The 21,529-nt window shown below is 41.0% G+C and overlaps 1 protein-coding gene across 2 annotated transcripts in view; it reads left to right on the forward strand.

Moving 5' to 3' along the window:
• The window catches only part of FILIP1 (filamin A interacting protein 1), a 174,350-nt gene that overhangs the window by 8,741 nt on the left and 144,080 nt on the right, over nt 1-21,529 (forward strand). The window lies entirely within an intron of this gene.

Consider the following 21,529-nt stretch of genomic DNA (forward strand, 5'->3'; position numbering starts at 1 on the left):
TGAAATTCAGACTCAATCAGCTTGACTTTATTTAGCCCATACTTTCAACCACTTTCTTGTACTGTAAGCAGTTGTTCAAGGAAGATCTCCACCCAGATGATGTGAGATGCTTTAGTGAAAGGTGTAGAATGTGACACTGCAGGGGATCAGCTGTCCCCACAGTCTGAAGAGATTCAAAGATCAAATAACAAAGAGATTCAGGGTCAAAAGGCAAATGTGGGCTCTCCTCCATGGTTCCAAAGTGGCCCCACAAGCTTCAGTGGCCAGTGGAGTTGGGCAACTGAGAAAGAGCTACGCCTGGGGCACCGGATTGCAGAAGCTAGTCTTCCAGTTATTGATGGGGCAATGTGGTTCTTGGTTTGCACATTGCTGACTTGGTTCTCGGTTTCCACATTGATTCCCTGGGAGAGGATGCCATGGAGCATTTGAATTTATGAGCTATTATGGCCACTATTGTAGCTAGATCATTTGATACCATTGGGGTTTTGATCTGTTGCTCCTGTTGACAACTTAGAACCCCACCTTCTATTGTAACATTTGAAATGCTTTGCAGATCTCTGCCTTGGTCCTAAGCATTCAGTTTGTTAAGTAGGCTCAAGAAGAAGTCCTATAGAATACTGATTCCAGCTATTGGTAGCAATATTCCTTGAAGTAGCCTATGGTGGTGTATATATATATTGGTTGGAGCAGGCAGTGAGGTAGGGGACAGAAGGTCTCATTCCAGATAAGAGCTCTTACTGGCTCCCAATGACTTTATTTAGGCAGCGAGTTGTCAATCTGGCAGCATGTTGTTCCTTAAAACAACAACAACACCAACAACCAAAAAACAAAAACAAAATAAACAACCCCCTCTCCGCCCCCCACACACAAAACAGAGCTTGCTATAATTTAAGGAAAATTACCTGATAATTTTCAGCCAGTGGTTTGCTACTGTGGAGTAATAGCATGAGGTATTTCATTTAATTATTTTATCATTATTAACCAAGAGTTACCTTTAATGAAGTTAAATGTCCGACATTTGGATATAATTGGAATTTTTGAGTTTCTATTTACACTTATGACATTTAACTTTTGCAAGTTTCTGGAGTAAAAGAGCAATTCTAATAAAATTTTGATGGAGCAGATAATGCTTTGCTTTTTCTTATGCCAGTGGCCATAAACACTCTACTTTTCCAGTGTATCGAATATCTCAGGTGGTGGGATTGAATATCCCAGGAAGATGAATTTTTCATGTGACATGAACACATAACAAAATGAATCTCTACCCTCTGAGAAATTCTGTTCCAAGAATTGAAAACAGAATCCTGTCACAACTATACTAGCATACCCGCCAATCCTCCCAACACACTTACACACTCATTACTAGTCTATGCAAGGACTTGTACCACTACTTACCTGACAGGCTGAATGTCTTCCTGAAGCAAAAACACTCTTTGCTCTGTAGCATAGACTTATTTAATCCAAAATAAAGGTAGTGATGTATTACATTTCATCAAGGCTGTCTGTTTCTTTCACATGATCTCCTGATTTTCTTACACCAAATAAACTCAGAATTTCCATTTTGTCTTCTGTCTTTATGTAAAAAGGTGTAATAGTATCAAAGGAGGGAAAGAATTAGTGCTGTATCCTTTGGAGACAAAGGACTTGACTAGTTGGCTTCTGGAAGTATAATTTTTTCACTTCAATTATTCGAAATTTCTCTTGGCAACAAAACTTAGTAAAAATTTCCACATTAATATTAGCTAATGCCTATTAAATGGAAGATATTAACAGTTTATCATATTCATTCAAAGATCATCAAAGACATTCTGTAAGTGCTCTTAGTTCTCTTAACACCTCTGCACCTGGACTAATTTCAAGGAGGAATGGAGGCTCTGAGTGTCACACTGTTGATAATCATAGAGTTTTGGTCCTACTAGAGCTATCCAAACCCATCAGGGAACTGAGAAAGGGGGAAATCTCTAGACTCTGAGCTCACATGGAGCTCTCAGATCATTTAGTCTTGAAGGTCTCAACACTTCCTGTGCATCAGATTTACCTGGGATGCTTTAAAAATGCAGATGCCTGGGCTGTGCCCCAGAAGTTCTGATTCAAGTTAGCCTGAGTAGGTACCCAAGTAATGGTCTATTTTAGGAAGCTTTTATGTGATTTTAATGTGCATCTAGGGTTGAGAATCAGTTACCTAGTGCAATCTTATCATTTTAAAGAAGACAGTACTAGGAGGAGGGAATGGAAATCAATTGGCAGAAGTTACAAAGGCCTCTGAGTCTTAGGCTGTTACCCTTTCTATCACATGATCATAATAACAACAAAGTAGCCAATATTTGACGAACCACTTCTGTGTATTAGGTACTGACAACCCAATGAAACATATTCATATACATTTATAGGTGAGAAGGCTTAGGGAGTTGTCCTCCTGCCTCCCCCCCCCCCCCCGCCCCCAAAAAAGGTGGAAGATCTGGGATTTGAGTCCAGGCAATTGGACTATCGATTTGTGCTCTTAATATTTTAATCACTTTGCTGTTCTGGGGGCAACTCTGAGTATATAAGGTATTGAATGGCAGCTGTTCCCCTGTTTCAGCACCATGGGTCTTGTGGCATCTGGCCCTGGTGCTCTGAATTCGCATAACTGGGTTATCTGCTTGCCTAGAGAATGGGTCCTTGCCTTCTTTTCTATTTTCTGAATAAGTGGGCCAGTTGGAAGCAACCCGTTTTCTTAGAGATTGCTCAAAGGTGCTTCATTTTCCCCAGTGACATTGTTTCTTATGTCCTGGCTTTCCTTTCCCTTGTGGGCCGATGTAATAGTTTCTGCCTTACTTTGGGGGCAAATATATATATATATATATATTTACCTTTCCATGGAAAGTCGGTGAACGTTACTCTCCTATTTAGAGCCTTGGCTCTCCCCCTAGTCCTGTGAGTTTGGCTGGGTTCATATTTTCCCTGGGATTCCCCTGTCTGGGCTTTCATACCAGCCCTAACTTCCATGATATTAGCAACAACAGGAAGGGATTAATCACTTTGCTTCTCCTCTAACTGCAGGTGTGTTGGAAACATGCTGGTCTGTTCCATGGAACTGACTGACCGGGGCGGGGGTGGGTGGGTGGGGGACGGTCAATGTACTCTGAAGACCTGTAAAGCCTACGTTTTTAGGTAGCATGTATAGAATTAATTTTCTGATTGATTCTCTAAGTCTGAAGTTCTACCGAGCAGGCTTTTTCACACCTACGGGAAAGTCTAGATGCATTTTCTAGTTAGATGAACTATACTAAGATGAAAATCACCAATGGCAAATACTGTAGCACAGATTTTTCTAAGCAGTAGAAACTAAACAAAAAGTGAGAGATTATTATAATTATTCTATAATAAATATTTACATGTAAATTCAGAATTTAACATGATAAATAGATGCGGGTATGCCCTGGGACTATTTTAAAAACCACATTGCACAAAACAGATGCTCAATAAGTCAGGGGTCTTGTGGCATCTGGTCTTGGTGCTCCGAGTTCCCACCAAGTGGGTTGTCTGCTTGACTAAAGATTGGGATTGATTTGTTAAATCGAATCCATTAAATGTCCTGGAATTGAGAAAGTAAACACTGTTAACTGGTTTTTATTGATTTGACTAAGCATAATTTAAAAATAAATAAATATGGGAAAAATAATCAGTGACCATAAGTGATTATTTATCTGCCTCTCAATATTCTGAAACCTTTAATGGTCACATATTGCTTTTATAACAATACAAATTAAAAATCAACAAACATTTTAAATGTTCATTAGAGAATCAGAGAATAACCACTGCACAGCTAAGTGAGTGAAAGCTGGGCTCGGTAGCGATGATTGGCAGGATAAACATACATTTCCAATAGCAGACTAGAACTTTCACTTTAAATACAGTGGCATAAACCATAACTATTGACACAGTCTAATTGCAAATATTTGTCCCTCATCTTTTCACTCATGCGCACCACAAAACTCATGAAAGGAACACATCCAGCTCTTATTGTGGTTTTTTAGTTGGAAATGTTCTCATCCTCTGAAATCTATTTTGGAGTTAGGATTGCTCCACTCCCCTACAAGTGGTAAAGCAACAGCTGCCATTTAATTAATGTTTCTGCTGACAGCCCCAGCTGATGAATCCCATAGAAGTTCCCTATCAGCCTCAACACTACCGACATTATCCCCCCAAAGGAAATATTGATTATAGTTGCTTGATTTTGCCTTTTTTCACTTTCTTTCCCGCATCAATTCCTCCAAATTCCAGTGATGCTGTTATTTACATCACTATTCACATCTTCCAGAGAATCAAGTCCCAGTGGAACACATGTGTTCCTGGTGATGTATTGTGATGGAATCTCACCAAAATGAACACGTGAAATGCTGAGCTCAAACGGAGGAGCGAACAAGGGGGAAAACCAGATGAAAGCAACTTGTGGTTTCTCGGAAAGCAAAGAATTTTGACCTTTTGAGGGAGAGATTTGAGAAAAAACAGAGTTCTCGTTTTTCCATGTAGTATGAATGTATGGTTAAAATCCCACAATTTGATTTATATTTGGATTATTATGTCAATCTGCTTCCAGACACTTTCATAGGAGTTGGACTTCAACTACAGTTGTGTGAGGAGTTGAAAGGATTTGAGCTGTGTGGAAACAACCGATTATAGAGTGAGATCCTCTTAATCTGCTCATCTTGAAGAACATGCTGGGCTCAATCAGTCAAGCCCCATTCATGTAGCTGGAGTGGGGCTGAACTGGGAGCAGGTAGAACACAGGATTCAAATGGTATGGCATTAGATGACAAAGGATGGTCCAAGTTAGCAGCTGGCATCTGAGAGTCTAACATGAGGTTTGGGGGTATCTTGCCAGACAGATGGAGCATGGATGTTTGGCACAGGCAGGGAGCCAGGGTTTGGGCACTCCAGTCAGCAGGACCAGGAAGGAGAGCAGGGAGGTAGGATTCAGAGACAAGATAGTTCTGGAGGAAGAAGAGTTCTAGAGACTGTGTGTGAGATGCTGAAATTATAATGCGCTATCAAAACAACTAAGATGGTGCTAAATCTGAGAGCACTGGGCCAGAACGCTTTGTGTCCCTCCTGCATCACATTTAGTATGCAGCATTCACCCATTCACTAAATACTTATTGAGATCCATGTGTGTCAGGTACCGAGCTAGAGATTGGAATTCAATGCCATGTGACTAGATAATACTGTACATGATATTGTGGGAGCACTCACCTGGTTTTGGGTGGTCAGTGATTGGGTCACAGATCATAGTTGGGATGAAGTGACTCTTGCTGTGGGCACAGGGGATTATAGAAATTAAAATTGAGATAGAGACTGACAAACAGGGCCTATGGGAATGAAACAGAAATGAATGTGATTGAAAGGCTCAGATATCTGATTTGTTACAAGCCCACGTAGCTTTAACAATGGTGAGGAACTTGTGAATTGCATTCTTTCTACCGACATGAACATTTTAATGTTTTTAAGAATAATGTGATGAAGAGGATGTGCTATATACATATATTTTCATCATACTTAAATCTGCAGTGGCCAGAATGAGCCAGCCAAATATATATCTTGTGGGTTAGAAAATTCCTGATCCTCAACACCACCCGTACTCTGAGTATTTTTCAAAAACAGTGACCACTCTTAATATGTCTAAAAGGGGGTGATAAATACTTCCTATAAAATTATTTGCTTTAGGGTTTTTAGAAGTTCGTGTACTTTAAAAAATACTTACATATATGCAACACTTCACTTTAAGTGCCTAGTTGCTGCTGGAGCAAGAAACCTGTGTGAATAGCCAGGAAAGGTTTGAAGCACAAGTAGGAAGCATTGCCTTACCCCATATTAAAAGGAATTTTGAAATCAGACTCATTGAAACACTTTGATAGTGATGTCAGAATCAGCTCACACATCAGATGAGAAGATCATGGAAAAATAGAAAGAAGCCCAGAAAAATAGACACCTACAGATTAGAATTTAGTGTTAGGAAGGAGACACTTCAAATCAGAGGAGAAAACATGGATTTTTCGATCCATGAGGTTGAAATAACTAGAAAAATGAAATAAAGTCTACCTGACATCTTATACTGAAATACATACTAGATGCACCAGAAAATCAAGTGGTAAAAAAAATGAAATACTTGAAAAAAATATATAGATGGGTGGGAGAAAACCTCCTAAGCAAGTAAAAAAAGTAGTAAAACAAGAGACTAAAATATTTGACACAATGAAATATTGACTTCATAAAAACTGGATGAATGTTTTACACAGAAAAAACACACTCTTGTGAATATAACTTTATTGCAAACAGCAATCTGGACAACGATATTTGTGACAAAAATAATTAAGGACAAATATCCTTAATATAAAGAGCTCTTTTAAACGAATAAAGCAAAAAAGACACAACAGCTCTAGCTGGTTTGGCTCAGTGAATAGAGCGTTGGCCTGTGGATTGAAGGAAGCGCACATGCCTGGGTTGCGGGCTGGGTCCCTAGTAGGGGGCATGCAGGTGGCAACCAATTAATGATTCTCTCTCATCCTTGATGTTTCTATTTCTCTCTCTCCTTCTCCCTTCCTCTCTGAAATCAATAAAAATATGTTAAAACAAGACACAACAATAGAAAAATGGACAAATGACATAAATAATTTGTAATAAATAAGTGGAAAAACTATTCAACCTCACTGATAATTAAAAATTCAAATTATAAGTATTATTTCCACTAACACATTGACAAAAACTCAAAAGAATTCTATACCTATTATGGGGAGGGTGTGAGGAAATGGACACTATACAGGGTGGGGCCAAAGTAGTTGTTGTTTGTATGGAAAACAATACAATAATTAATAAGTAATAATACAAGAATAAACTGTTTCATGTACTCACAACTGTCAACCTATTTTGCCCCACCCTGTATGCTGCTGGTGGGAAAACCCACTAGGACAAGCTTCCTGAAAAGCAATTTGACAATATGTGGTAAAAATCTTTATAATCAGAGGAATAATAAGGCCACTTTCATTTTGAAAAATAGAAGAGTCATAACACATGATGCTTTTGAGAATGCATTCTGTTCTCTTCCTCCCATTGTTCTCTAATATTGTCTATTGACTTCTGAAAGTTTGGCAGGCCTAGCGGTTCTTATTTTTTTAAATAAAAGTCTACATACTTCTTCCTTAGTAACTTGATAAGATTTCCTAAAAGGGGCCTTGCTTGATTAGAATTGTTGAAACAAGGCTGCATAGTCCATTTTACTTAATCATTGAAGTGCCAAGTACATCTGATGGGAATGTATTTCCTGAGTAACGTTATTATTGAAACATAATCTGATAACCAAAATGCATATATTTATGACTGAATCGTGAGGATGAGGGACCACGGGGAAGGTGTATTAAATTGGTCACTGGAGCAAGGAATTCCTTGCATTTGATCACTACTTTATAGAACTACTCAGGATCATTGGGCTTAGAGCAGAGATTTTCAACCTTTTTTATATCATGGCACACATAAACTAAAATTTTAACATTATTAAAGTTGCTAAAAAACTAAAATCTGCGGCATGCCAAAATATATATATTTTTTGCCAATCCTATAAAAAATAGGTATAATTTTGATTCATTCACACTGAATGATTATTGTTGTATTGGCTCTTGTCATTTTTTCATTTGACAATCTAAGGGAAAAGTGCCCCTATCTAAAAAGTCAGGTATTGCATGTTTTAAAAATTCTTGTAGTACACCCAGTGTGCCCAGCACACCAGTTGAAAATCCTGGTTTATGCAATTAAACTAATCCCAAAAAGGGGGACTAAGCTTGAAGTTTTAGTCAATCTGCTAAGTGCAAGAGTTACTGTGAAAAATTTGTTTTACCGTAACACTTTCAGATACTGATGGATTCTAAGAGATGATTGACGCCAGCCCCTCCTAATGAGAAACGAGGAAGCTGAAGCCAGGCAGTTTTTTTCTCAAGGTCATATAGTTTATTAATTCAGATATAAGAATTTACAGACAAGCCACAGAATTGTGCTGCATCGCTCCCTAGAATCCAGAACATTACCTGTCTTGGGTTATTTTCCAAGATAGCTGTTGTGTAAGAGCTCATGGTTTCTCTGTCTCCTCATGTCTCTGGCACCTCCAGATGTTGGGCCTTTCAGAGCACCAGCAGCTCAGTCCTCATCGGTTCTGTCTGTTATTCCAAGGGTTGTGTGCCTGTGTCTTGTGAGGGGTCTTGTAGGGTGGAATGTGCTGTGTATGACGCCCAGCTGCTTCTCATTTGTCTGCGAGCAGGGACGTTTTGTGAATGCAGAGGAAGCGGGGATGCTTCCTACAACATTAATATACAGGAAGTCTCACCCAAGACCTGTGTGCTAACATTCTTGTGCTTTCTTCTGGGGAAGCCCTTTATTGGAAGAAGCCACTCCTGAAATTTTGCCCAGGGTAAGGGAGGCACTAAGCATTTTAAACAAGCTGGACACCTAGATCATCTTTTGCTGTTTGGCTCCATAAAGAATGTGCTGAGATGAGTCCTGGTGCTTTATCACTTTGGTGGTTCTTCCAATCTTCTTTTTCATACACTGCACAGAGGCAAATGAGTTCCCTTTACTTCTCTCATACCCATGGATAAAGAGAAATGAGCTCAAACATCTATATTATTAAAGGCCAGTGGCCGTAATGCCGTAACGCCATAACGACCAAATGACCGGTTACCAGGGGGTGCATTGATGGGTCTTGAGGTATGGTGGGTCTGGGGTCCCGGGCGGTGTGGTGGGTCTGAGTCTTGCACGATTTAGTGTGCTGGGCCTCTAGTTACATATAATTCTATTAATTAGAATGTAAGTTTGAATAACAGCAACAACTGTGCTTTATTTCTAACTTCTATTTGGTGATTGCTAGGCCAAGTAATTTAACTAATAAAATAGTCAATGAGGTCATCACATCGCCCATTTGTAGCTCTCTGTTCTTTAAACAGTCAACCAATGATATTCTCATGTCCTTGTTTCTTATTATCCCTGCTAGCAGCACTTGGAGTACAAATTACCATTCAATGTGGAGGTCAAACCAAATGCTTGGGAACAGGAAGGTGGTCTGACTTGACTCTCCTCTCAATTTTCAATATTTTTTTCTACTTTGGAATTTGGTGCCTTAAGGGGGAATAGTGCCTACTACACTAAGAGATTGGAAGAATTTGATGTGAATACAGTGATTGTAAAGGGTGTTTAATATATTTAAAAAGGTCAGAATCTTGGTTACATAAAATGCTCAACTAAATTCCAGAAAATTTTCATAAAATGTTTTATTTAAAAGGAGAGCATTAAAATATGTATGTGGAATGGATTGGACACCATTTTGTAAAATATTCATCTATAAAATGATCATATATAATTACTTGTGTTTACTCATTAGTTTCCTCACTAATTGTGGTTGATTTATTTGTTTAAATTTGGTTCACACCAAACTGAAGGTTACATATAACCTTCTATGTTGTATATGATCTGGACCTAACTACAGAAGCAATGTTCTGTGTATTTGTCTACATCATGTGAATATGATAATCATTAGTGCATTAATGTTGATTTTAACATAACTATTATAGTTATTGGCTATAGAAAAAAATGACAGAATAATAATCATCATTGTTACTTTATTGAGTGCTTCCAACATGCCAAAAACTATGCTAAGTGCTTTATGTGCATGGTATAACAACTATTATTACTCCCATTTTATAGATATAATCATGTTATTTTTGAATTCTTTCTTACGACATGGTCTAACTTCTTGCCATCCAAAATTTGGCTTTATTTGAAATTCAGATATTAGAAAGCAGGATGCTATCTCATTAAATAATTTTTTACTTCATGAATTTTTAAATACTGGATAGTTTTGAATAGTATACAGAATTCACTATGAAATAAAACATTTATCCACAAAGATATTATTCAGAGTCAAAAAAGTAAGCCCTATACAAAGCCATTTAAACTTGTTAAAACTCAGAAAATATTTTTATTATTTTAATAATATATTATATTATATATTATATGTACTATATGTGACACATATATAATAACTAGAGGCCTGGTGCACAAAAATTTGTGCACTCGGGGCGGGGAGAGGGGGTCCCTCAGCCCGGCCTGTGCCCTCTCGCAGTCTGGGACCCCTCAGGAGATAACGACCTGCTGGCTTAGGCCTGCTCCTGGGTGGCAGAGGGCAGGCCCAATCCCTAGGTGCAGCCCCTGGTCGGGCTCAGAGCAGGGCCGATTGGGGAGTTGGGGCACCGCCCCGTCATGCACAGAGCAGGGCGGATCGGGAGGTTGCGATGCCACCCTTAGTCACGCTCAGGGTACAGCCGATTGGGGGGTTGGGGCACCCCCCCCACCCCGTCACACTCAAGGCAGGGTTGATGGGGAGGTTGCGGCGCCACCCCCTGCCACGCACAGAGCAGGGCCGATCAGGGGGTTGGGGCGCTGCCCCCTGTCATGCACAGAGCAGGGCCCATCAGGGGGGTTGGGGCTCTGTACCCTGTCACACACAGAGCAGGATCAATCAGGGGGTTGAGGAGCTGCCCCCTGTCACACACAGAGCAGGGCTGATCAGGGGGTTGGGGCGCCGCCACTGTCACACTCAGGGCAGGGCCGATGGGGAGGTTATGGCTCTACCCCATCTCACATAGAGCAGGGCCTGTGGGGGGGGGGGGGGTTGGGGCGCCGCCCTCTATCACCCACAGAGCAGGGTCGATCAGGGGGTTGGGGCGCTGCCCCCTGTCACACACAGAGCCGCAGGGCAATCAGGGGGTTTGGGCGCTGCCCCTTGTCACGCTGATCCCGGTGCCGGGAGGCCTCGCAGCTCTGCTGATCCCGCCCGGCAGGGTCACAGATCCGGGTCCCAGACCGCAGACAGCCTTGCCTGCTGCTGCCTGCCTTCAGTATGCAAATTAGCCGCCATCTTGTTGCTTCAGGGTGGGGGTCCCCACTGGGGTGCCTGGCCAGTCTGGGTGAGGGGCTGAGGGCCGTTTTCAGGCTGGCGGGCAATTGAAGCTCCAAACCTCTCCTTTTTTTCTTTTTTTTTTTATTCTGGCATTTATTTACCTTCTATGGCTGTCACTGGAGCTGAGAGCCGGCTTTCTCTCTGAGGCTCGGCTGAAAGCAGGTTTCTGGCCTTTGTTTTCTGTATTCGAAACAATGTTGCGACTCCAGCTCTGAGATCCGGGCTGACTGACAGGAGGTTTCTGGAGTTTTGTTTATCTTCTATAAATGTTACAATGTTTCCAACGGAAGCTCAGAGGCCAGCTAGTGAGGCGGGGAACGTTGGAGTCCTCTGTCACTGAAGGAAGCAAGCCTCCCTGTTTGCATCAGCTGCCTGGCTGCCGGCCACCATCTTGGCTGACAGTTAATTTGCATATACTCACTGATTAGCCAATGGGAAGGGTAGCGGTCATACGCCAATTACCATGTTTCTCTTTTATTAGTGTAGATGTGCTAAGTTGTCCATTCTAGGGAATAGTGGAATGATGGAGGATGCCCTTCCACCATACATACAACAAGGACAGCAAGCTGATTTCAGGAGAGCAGTTAAGTTAGCTCTGAGCCATCCATTGTTATTTTTTTTTTAAGTCAATTGTCTTATTTTTATTTTATTTTATTTTATTATTTTATTTTTTGTTAATCCTCACCTGAGGATATTTTTCCATTGATTTTTAGAGAGAGTGGAAGGGAGAGGGAGAGACAGAGAGAAACATTCCTGTGAGAAAGACACATCTGATTGGTTGCCTCCTGCACACACCCCAACCAGGGCCAGGGAACCTGCAACCAAGGTAAGTGCCCTTGACCGGAATTGAACCCAGGACCCTTCAGTTCGTGGGCCTACGCTCTATCCACTGAGCCAAACCGGCTAGGGCTCCATTGTTATGAAGTAAAATTCTTCCTGTGGAAAACTAACCACTTTTAGTGACATCAAATCTTCGCGTGCTTCTCTAGAACTACTTATGCTGACCAGCTCAGATTGTGTGTGATTTACAATTCATAAAACATCGATTTATATTTGAGATACATTTGATGGAAAATTTTAAATTATAGTCACTTTAAAATAGGCATCAATTAAATTTTGTCTGATAGTATCTTCTTTAAGTAACCAATGAGTGTAATACCCTCTTGGAAGGAGGAAGCTCTGCACCTCCGCTGGGGACCATCATGAACAGCTCACCCACTGCCCCTATGTCAGCGGCAGACCTGCGGAGGAAACACTGCCTGAAAGGAAAAAACTTAACATCTCAGTGGGACCTGCAAGTTACAGAGGAGAGATCCTGCTTTCTTTCCCTCTGCACACACTGACTGTTCTTGAAGGCAGAGGTTGTTGGGTCTGACATACGGATAATTATCACCTTGGGTAGTGGGAGGTGGCATTAAATACAGCATGGGTGTTTAACTGAAGACATTTTACAAATAACAGCCACATGAGTGCAGCATGTTTTGTTGTAGTGAAAAACTGGAAACAAACATACAATACAAAAAATATCTACTTTAAGATTCTATTGGAAAAATTAGAAGACTCTATTCCAAACTTAAAGATGGTTAATCTCTTTTTGGAAAGAGGATGTGGGATTTTAAATTTCTATAGTAAGTATGCATCATATTTAATAAGAAAAAGAGTTGAAGTTAAAAAAAATGACTTGATGGATTAGTTCACATAGCCAAATAGATAAAACATATTCCACTTAAACTCAAAATTTAATAAGATATTCTCTAGAGGTTAGAATGCTAAAATTGTATGTATGTATATGTATATTTATAGCTGATCTTCTTCCACAAAAGATTTAAAAGGTTATCACATAGATTTAGTAGGGATTGTGCATATATTGTCCCAAATAAAACTATATGTTTTTAAATGAAACATTTCTTGGCTAGCATATGCATGGACATTTTGCTTTCCCCAAAATACATTTGTTTTATTTTTATTTATGTATTTTAATATATTTTTATTTATTTCAGAGAGGAAGAGAGAGGGAGAGAAAGATAGAAACATAGAGAAGAAAGACTGTAAGCCTTTGCTTGTCCTTATTGAGATCTTTCTGAAATTAAATCACCCTCATATCTGAAGGTCCTTATAGTGATTAAAATTCTTTGAGAAACTGTTGTATTAAGGCAGGGAAAGCACCTCAGAGTCAATTCTACCTAAATTGTATTTGGCTTTTGTTTATTATAAATAGAAGTAGCTTCCAAGAGAGGTTCCATTGTTTTCCTGTAGTGTAATAGAATGAGCTCAGTGCTTCCGTTTTAATTTTTTAAATCAACTTTCTACTTATTACTTTTCCATTACTGATAAATAGGTTTCTTTTTCTTAGAATTCCATGGAATATTTAGCCATTTTAATTTGGATTTTGCTTTTATTATTCATTTACTTGACACTTATTTTTAAGGACCTACAATGTTATTATATTATAAATAGCACCTTGGAGTAGCAAAGCAAATTCAGAAATAATCCTTCCATAGGGCTCTTCTATAAAGTTGAAAAACAACAATGATCTTCTCAAATTTAGTCAGTTTGAAAGTAGCTAGATCTGATTTCACATCCAGACTCTATTGACTGAAAAGGCCTATGCTCTCCTGTGCTCACAGTATTCCCCCAGAGTATAGACCTCAATTAAAAGGTAGGAAAATATTGAAGTAGGTGATGAGAAAAGAAAGATACAAATACTGCTCAGAGACTTTGGGATTTGGAAATGTGCTGTTTCTTTCAATGTCAATGGGGCAGTAAGATTTATGACGTACTTTATATTATGTCTTTGTGACCAATATATGTGTTATGGAGATAATTTGATGCTTTTGCTTCTTTAAATATTTCTTCTTAAATAAATCTATTCAGTCCATTAACCATAGTTAATGTTTTCCCACTGGTTTGTACATGTCATAGCTAAAGACCAATGTAGACTAATGGGGAAGGAGAAAGAAAAATTAGTACATTCATGAATTATTCTCTGTTCTCACTTAGACAAGTTAATTTTCCTTAAATTATCAGGTTCTGTCTTAATCATAGGCCATTTGTGTTTATCAAGAAAGAAATGTTTACATATTTGTTTCTTCACGGTTTTACATTTCATGCTCAAAGTCAAATTCATTTTGTCCTTTAAACTCTATCACAAAACAGTCAATGTGGAAATCAAAATTCTAAAAAATGAGTAATCCTTTTAAATTTTTATTTAAAAAATATATTTAAATTTATTTTTTATTTTATTTTTTCCATCACCATTTATCCACTCTATGCCCTCTTCCACCTCCACCCGCTCCTCCCCCAACCCCACAATCACCACATTTGTCCATGAGTTCTCGCTCTCTTTTTTTTTTCTTTTTTGCTCAATCCCTCCACACTCCCCACACCCCACCAGAATCATCTGCCTGCCCTCTATCTATGACTCTGTCTCTATTTTTGGTAGTTGAGTTTGTTCATTAAATTCCACATATGAGTGAAATCATATGGTATTTGTCTTTCTCTGACTGTCTTATTTCACTTAGCATAATGTTCTCCAGGTCCAATAAATGGATAATTCTTAAATTATAAAATTTTTTCCTCAATTAAAATTGAATGAAAACTTGAGAAAAATTATTTTGTTGAATGAACATTCAAATATTATGATTGCATCAGGAGGGTGACTCTTGCTAAAAGAGTAATCATATTAGAAATCAAAGAACACTTATGTCACAGCATCCTGGGTGGGTAATTCAAACTTCATCCAAAAACAGTCACAAAAAATAAAGCCCCACCCAAGATTACCTTATTTTCTTTTTTTAAGATCAGAGGGTAAAGAATATGGTGTGACATACAGCTTCTTTGGATTCTTTAGTACTATGAATGGAAGGATGGAAGGCAGAAATAGTTTAAATAAAGGAAGAAATAGCCTAGATTTATAAAGTTCGTTGTTTCATTGATTTCACCAGTTTAAAGCAACTTTGCTTGCAGTACTTTATTATAACTTCATCACTTATCTTCTACACTTATGACATATATTAAAAATAAGTTGTACATTAAAAATAATAAAAATTACTTTAGTAATTGGTTCTTTTTATTAAAAAATTAAAACAATATATCAAACTGATGTAGCCTTTGATTATCCCCTTCTGCAATGACTCCTATGTTAGTCCTCTCTCTAGAAATAGTCACTATTAACAATGTAATGTATGTTTCCAGAATTTTCTCCATGGAGATACAAAGTACATCAATGTGTGTATACATTTTAACATAAATGTCATTAGTTCACTTAGTAATATAGCTTAGACAATTTTTCATGTCAGTTCATACAATCTACTTCATTTTAGAAAATTGCAATGTGGTTTTTTCCATTTGAAAAGTGCACAATTATTTATTTGGCCATTCCTGTTTTTATAAATATTTAGGTTGCTTTGAATTTTTCACTGTTACAAATAATATTGCATTGAAGATCCTTGTACTGGTTTTTTGGGCACATGGTGTAAGTGTCTCTCTGGGGTAGATATTAACAGTAGAATTTTAGAGTGATGGGTTTTGGAAAACCTCTTAAGTAACTGTACTTGTACCTATATTTCCTCCAGCTGTGTTTGAGTATACTCACTGATTTTGAAGTTCCTTTGTTAAAGTGAGGTTAAGCACCAGTTTATATAAATCTTAACCATTATTTCTTCTATGAATTACCAGTTTATGTCTTTGGCCCATTTTTTTCAATTAGGTTGCTTTTTCATTTATTTAAATAATTTATTAACTCTTAGTCTTGCTATTGTTTTTTTTTCCTTTTTGAAAAATTTTTTATTGTTGAAAGTAATACATATGTCTCCCTTTTTTCCTCCCATTGATCCCTTCTAGTCCGGCCCCACTCCCCCACCCCAGACCATGGGTTATGCATATACACATACAAATTCTTTGGTTGATCTCTTCTCACCCACCCAACAACCCTCGCCTTCCCTCTGAGATTTGTCAGTCTGTTCCAGCCGTGGGCAAACTACGGCCCGCGGGCCGGATCTGGCCCGTTTGAAATGAATAAAACTAAAAAAAAAAAAAAGACCGTACCCTTTTATGTAATGATGTTTACTTTGAATTTATATTAGTTCACACAAACACTCCATCCATGCTTTTGTTCCGGCCCTCCGGTCCAGTTTAAGAACCCATTGTGGCCCTCGAGTCAAAAAGTTTGCCCACCCCTGGTCTATTCCATGCTTCTGTGTGTCTCTGGATCTACTTTGTTCATCAGTTTATTTTCTTCATTAGATTCCACATATGAGTGAAATCATGTGATACTTGTCTTTCTCTGACTGGTTTATTTCTCTTAGCATAATACTCTCCAGGTCCCTCCATGCTATCTCAAAGGGTAAGAGATCTTTCTTTCTTTTTTTTTTTTTTTTTTTTTTTACTACTGCATAGTATTCTATGGTGTAAATGTACCACAGCTTTTTATCCACTGGGCTATTTCCAGATCTTAGCTATTGTAAATTGTGCTTCTATTAACATAGGGGTGCATATATTCTTTCTGATTGGTATTTCAGGTTTTTTAGGATATACTCCTAGAAGTGGGATCGCTGGGTCAAACAACAGTTCCCTATTTAATTTTTGGAGGAAACTCCATACTGTTTTCCATAATGGCTGCATCAGTCTGCATTCCCACCCGCAGTGTACTAGGCTTCCTTTTTCTCCACATTCTTACCAGCACTTGTCATTTAAAAAATATTTTTATTTATTTCAGAGAAGAAGGGAGAGGGAGAGGAGATAGAAACATCAATGATGAGAATCATTGATTGGCTGCCTCCTGCACAGCCACACTGGGGATTGAACCCACAACCCAGACATATGCTCTGATAGGGAATCGAACCATGACCTTCTGGTTCATAGGTTGATGCTCAATCACTGAGCCACGCTGGCTGGGCATCTGTCTTATCTTTTTTTTTAATGGTATTGGCCTTCCTCCAATGCTTAGTGATTCCTCAGTGTTTGTCTGGCAGCTGAGACTGCTTGTTAGGCTGTTTTGTTCTATGTGTTCCTGTACCTGCTTTGAGATAGAGGCAGGGCTGGTTGCTGGAACTTGTATTTCAGCCTGTTTATTTTATTTTATTTTATTTTTTCATTACCATTTATCCTCCATACCCTCTTCCACCTCCACCAAGTCCCTCCCCCTACAATCACCACACTGTTGTCCGTGTCCATGAGTTCTTTCTCCTTTTCCCCCCTCTTTTGCTCAATCCCTCTACAACCCTCTCCCCTCCCCCCGCCACCAGAGCTGTCTGCCTGCTCTCTATGAATCTGTCTCTATTTTGCTTGTTTTCAGTTTGCCCATTAAATCCCACATATGAGTGAAATCATATGGTACTTGTCTTTTTTCTGACTGGCTTATTTCACTATGCATAATATTCTCAAGATCCATCACAAAGGGTAAAATTTTCTTCCATTTTATGGCTGAGTAGTATTCCATTGTGCAAAAATGTACTATAGCTGTTTTATCCACTCATCTACTGATGGACACTTGGGCTGCTTCCAAATCTTGGCTATTGTAAATAACGCTGCAATGAACATAGGGATGCATATACTGGTATTCTTTTGGATTTCTACAGATAAATTCCAAGAAGTGGAATCACTGGCTCATAAGGCAGTTCTATTTTTCATATTTTGAGGTAACTCCATACAGCTTTCCACAGTGGCTGCACCAGTCTGCAAATGAGTGTTCCCTTTTCTCCACATGATTGCCAGCACTTGTTGTTCAGTCTGTTTTCAAGAGCATATGAGAGGGATAGGGCCCCCACTGAGCCGGGTACCTCAGAGACTAGCTTCTGGTGGCGGAGGGGATGTCTCACTCCTCCTGGATAGCTCCAGCCACCCAGGCATCCAGCATTCTGCTTTGTTTCTTTGACCTAAGCTCCCATACCTGTTGCTTCCAGCTGGAAGCATCAACTCCTGTTGCTGTTCTTTGGCACAAAATGTGATCTAAGTTGGTAGAGGGGATGTGCAAACTTCAACCTTCTTGGCTGTTCTTGCTATTGTACTCTAACAATCACACAGTTTGCTGTCCCGGCCTCCCTCTTTTATTTGGTATCCATTCCTAACATTTTTGGCAGCACTCGGCTATATTTCTTTTGAGCTGTGGTTTTAAATCTTCATTCTAATTCCATCTGCTTTCTGTCTTCCAGTATTTTCTCAAAGTTTATAGTTCTCAAAAGGTTGATGTTATTTTCTAGTTACATGGATTAAAAAGACCTTTCTAAAGATTTAAGGTTCTGCAGTGGAAAGAAGAGGCTAAAATCTATTCCCAGTCTACCACCTTGAAATAGAAACCGAAGTCTACTCTTCAGAACCTTAGGAGATGTTTTAAAAATGAGTTTCCCAGGCCAGTTTTCAGGACTGCCATTTATGGTTGAATATGTTGTTCCCTATTCGAAGGCACCAGCAAGGAGGTATGTCAGAGCTGACATCTGAGCTCACTGCTTTTCACTACACTGTATATCTTGGCAAAGGAAATCTTCTGCTGGGCAGGAGATGCATTTCCCCCAATTTATATAAGGATATTCTATGGGTCAGCAGTGGCTCTGGTCATTTTAACTTTAAATTACATTGTGTATGGTGATGGGTCCATGGATGGATATTTATGTCAACGCTCATCAAATTATTCACTTGAAATATGAACAGTTTATTGTTCATCAGTTTTGCCTCAATAAAACTGCAAAATAAAGTTTAAAAGTAAAAGAAATTATATCACACAAGTAGTGAAGTAGGTAAAATATGCTATTTGATTTAAAAGGTCAATTCTGAAGGTTTTATGTATTATAAATTGGTTGATATAATAGAAAAACTTTATCTTAGCTGGCAAAATAATGATGACTGTGAAAGAAGACATATCCAGGAACCACAGAAAAGATAGTTAACAAGAGATGGTAACTGGCTATTAATCATCTTTTGTGATAAAAAAAAAAAGTAGTGTAGTTAACAACTGCCTTGGATATCTTAGGGTAAGTCCTAGGTAAAGGCAGAGGGATGAAGTAGGGTTGTGCTGTCCAGTCTAGTACCCACTAGTCTAGTACTCATTTTGTAGCGATTGAAATTTAAATTAATTAACATAAAAAATTGAGGACTTCTGTTATACAAGTTGCATTTCAAGTGCTCAATACTTTGTGTGACTAGTGGCTACTGTACCAGATAACACAGATATAGATTATTTCCGTCAGCGCAGGACTTTCCATTGAACCATGCTGAACTGGATACTCTCTCAGTTTAGGTGCTTTCCATCCCAATAGTTTCATCTCACCAACTGGGATCCCACATTTTATTTGTCAGTTGTCTAAAGGGAAATGGAGTATGGGCACATACTGCGTACATCAAGCATGTCAAACTCAAAGGCTAAAATGGGCCAAATTAACAAAGCATGTGGTCCATGGGCTGCGAGTTTGACATGCTTAGTGTACATAATAGGTACTTGGTAATTGATAAAAATTGTTGGTGAATGAATGTACGAATGGATACATGTCTGAAGACCAACAGTGAATCCCTATTATCTGATAATGTACAGCATTCTTTATTTCATACATTATTTCAACAGGTATTTATCAAGTGCCTACCATGCTAGGTACTGCTTCAGGTGCTTGGGATATATGAATACACATAACAAAGATCATTTTCCTTGTGGAACTTACATGCCAGAGGTGGGGGATATTATAAATAACTAGAGGCCCAGTGCACAAATTCGTGCACGGGTGAGGTCCAGCCGGCCTGGCCCCAATCGGGGCAGATCAGGGCTGGGCCTGTCAGGAGGAGGAGATGGTGGGAGGTTGGCTGGCTGGCCTGCCCTGATCAGGGCCTGATCAGGGCCAGGCTGGCTGCGGGGAATGGCTGAAGGCAATTGGCCAGTGGGCCCCACCCTCGATTGGGGTAGGGGGGCCGATTAGGGGCAGGGCCAGCCATGGGGAGGGGCTGTGGGCAGTGGGCTGGCTGGCCCCACACCTGATTACAGTGGTGGGGAGGACCGATCGGGAGCAGAGCTCGCTGGGGGAGGGGCTGCAAGCTGATCGAGGTGGTAGGGGCCCATCAGGAGCAGGGCTAGCCAGGGGCAGGTGCTGCAGGAGGTGGCCGACCGGCCCCGCTCCCTGATAGGGCAGTTCGCTGGCCACAGCAGGTGTCATAGCAACCAGTCATTCTGGTCATTATGGCGTTCCAATCGCTGGCTTTATATATATATATACTAGAGGCCTGGTGCATAAAAATTTGTGCACTTCGGCGGGGGGGGAGGGGGGGTCCCTCAGCCTGGCCTGTGCCCTCTCGCAGTCTGGGACCCCTTGGGGAATGTCCACCTGCTGGCTTAGGCCCACTCCCTGGGTGATCAGGTCTACGTTGGCAGTCAGACATCCCTCTGGCAGCCCGGGAGCCCTTGGGGGATGTCCACTTGCCAGCGGGGAGCAGGCCTAAGCTGCAGTCGGACATCCTTAGTGCTGCTGAGGAGGCAGGAAAAGCTCCCGCCACCACCACTGTGCTGGCAGCCATCAACCTGGCTTGTGGCTGAGCAGAGCTTCCCCTGTGGGAGCACACTGACCACCAGGGGGCAGCTCCTGCATTGAGCGTCTGCCCCTTGGTGGTCAGTGTGTGTCATAGTGACCAGTCATTCCCAGTTGTTCTGCTGTTAGGGTCAATTTGCATATTACCCTTTAATTATATAGGATAGAGGCCTGGTGCACGGGTGGGGGCTGGCTGGTTTGCCTTGAGGGGTGTCCCGGATCAGGGTGGGGGTCCCGCTTGGGTGCCTGGTCAGCCTGGGTGAGGGATTGAGGGCCGTTTTCAGTCTGGCCACACCCCCTTCAGGGTGGAGGTCCCTGCTGGGGTGCCTGGCCAGCCTGGGTGAGGGGCTGATGGCTGTTTGCAGGCTGGCCAGTGCCCCTTCAGGGTAGGGCTGTCCCGCCGGGGCACCTGGCCAGCCTGGGTGAGGGATTGAGGGCCATTTTCAGGCTGGCCACACCCCCTTCAGGGTGGGGGTTCCCACTGGGGTGCCTGGCCAGCCTGGGTGTGGGGTTGATGGCTTTTTGCAGGCTGGTCAAGCCCCGCAGTGGGGACTCTCACCCCATGGGGGTGTGGCCAGCCCGAGTGAGGGGCTGAGGGCTGTTTTCAGGTTGGCCACACCCCCTTCATGGAGGGGGTTCCCACTGGGGTGCCTTGCCAGCCTGGGTGAGGGGCTGATGGCTGTTTACAGGCTGGCCAAAGCCCCCCAGTGGGACCCTCACCCCATGGGGGTGTGGCCAGCCTAGGTGAGGGGCTGAGGGCCGTTTTCAGGCTGCCCACAGCCCCTTCAGGGTAGGGGTGTCCCACTTGGGTGCCTGGCCAGCCTGAGTGAGGGGCTGATGGCCGTTTTCAGGCTGGCCACGCATCCCCAGCAACCAAAGCTCCCAGACTCTCCTTTTTTTTCTGAGATTTATTTATCTTCTATAATTGAAACTTTGTAGCCTTGAGCGGAGCCGAGGGCCAGCCAGGGCAGGCGGGAAGCTTGGCTTCCTCCATTGCCGGGGCAACCCAAACCTCCTGCTTGCTCCAGCTCTGTGGCCGTCGCCA

Source organism: Myotis yumanensis, unplaced genomic scaffold, assembly GCF_028538775.1.
Source record: "Myotis yumanensis isolate MYYU_CA2020_CCGP unplaced genomic scaffold, mMyoYum1.0.hap1 SCAF_6, whole genome shotgun sequence".
NCBI classification, from domain to species: domain Eukaryota; kingdom Metazoa; phylum Chordata; class Mammalia; order Chiroptera; family Vespertilionidae; genus Myotis; species Myotis yumanensis.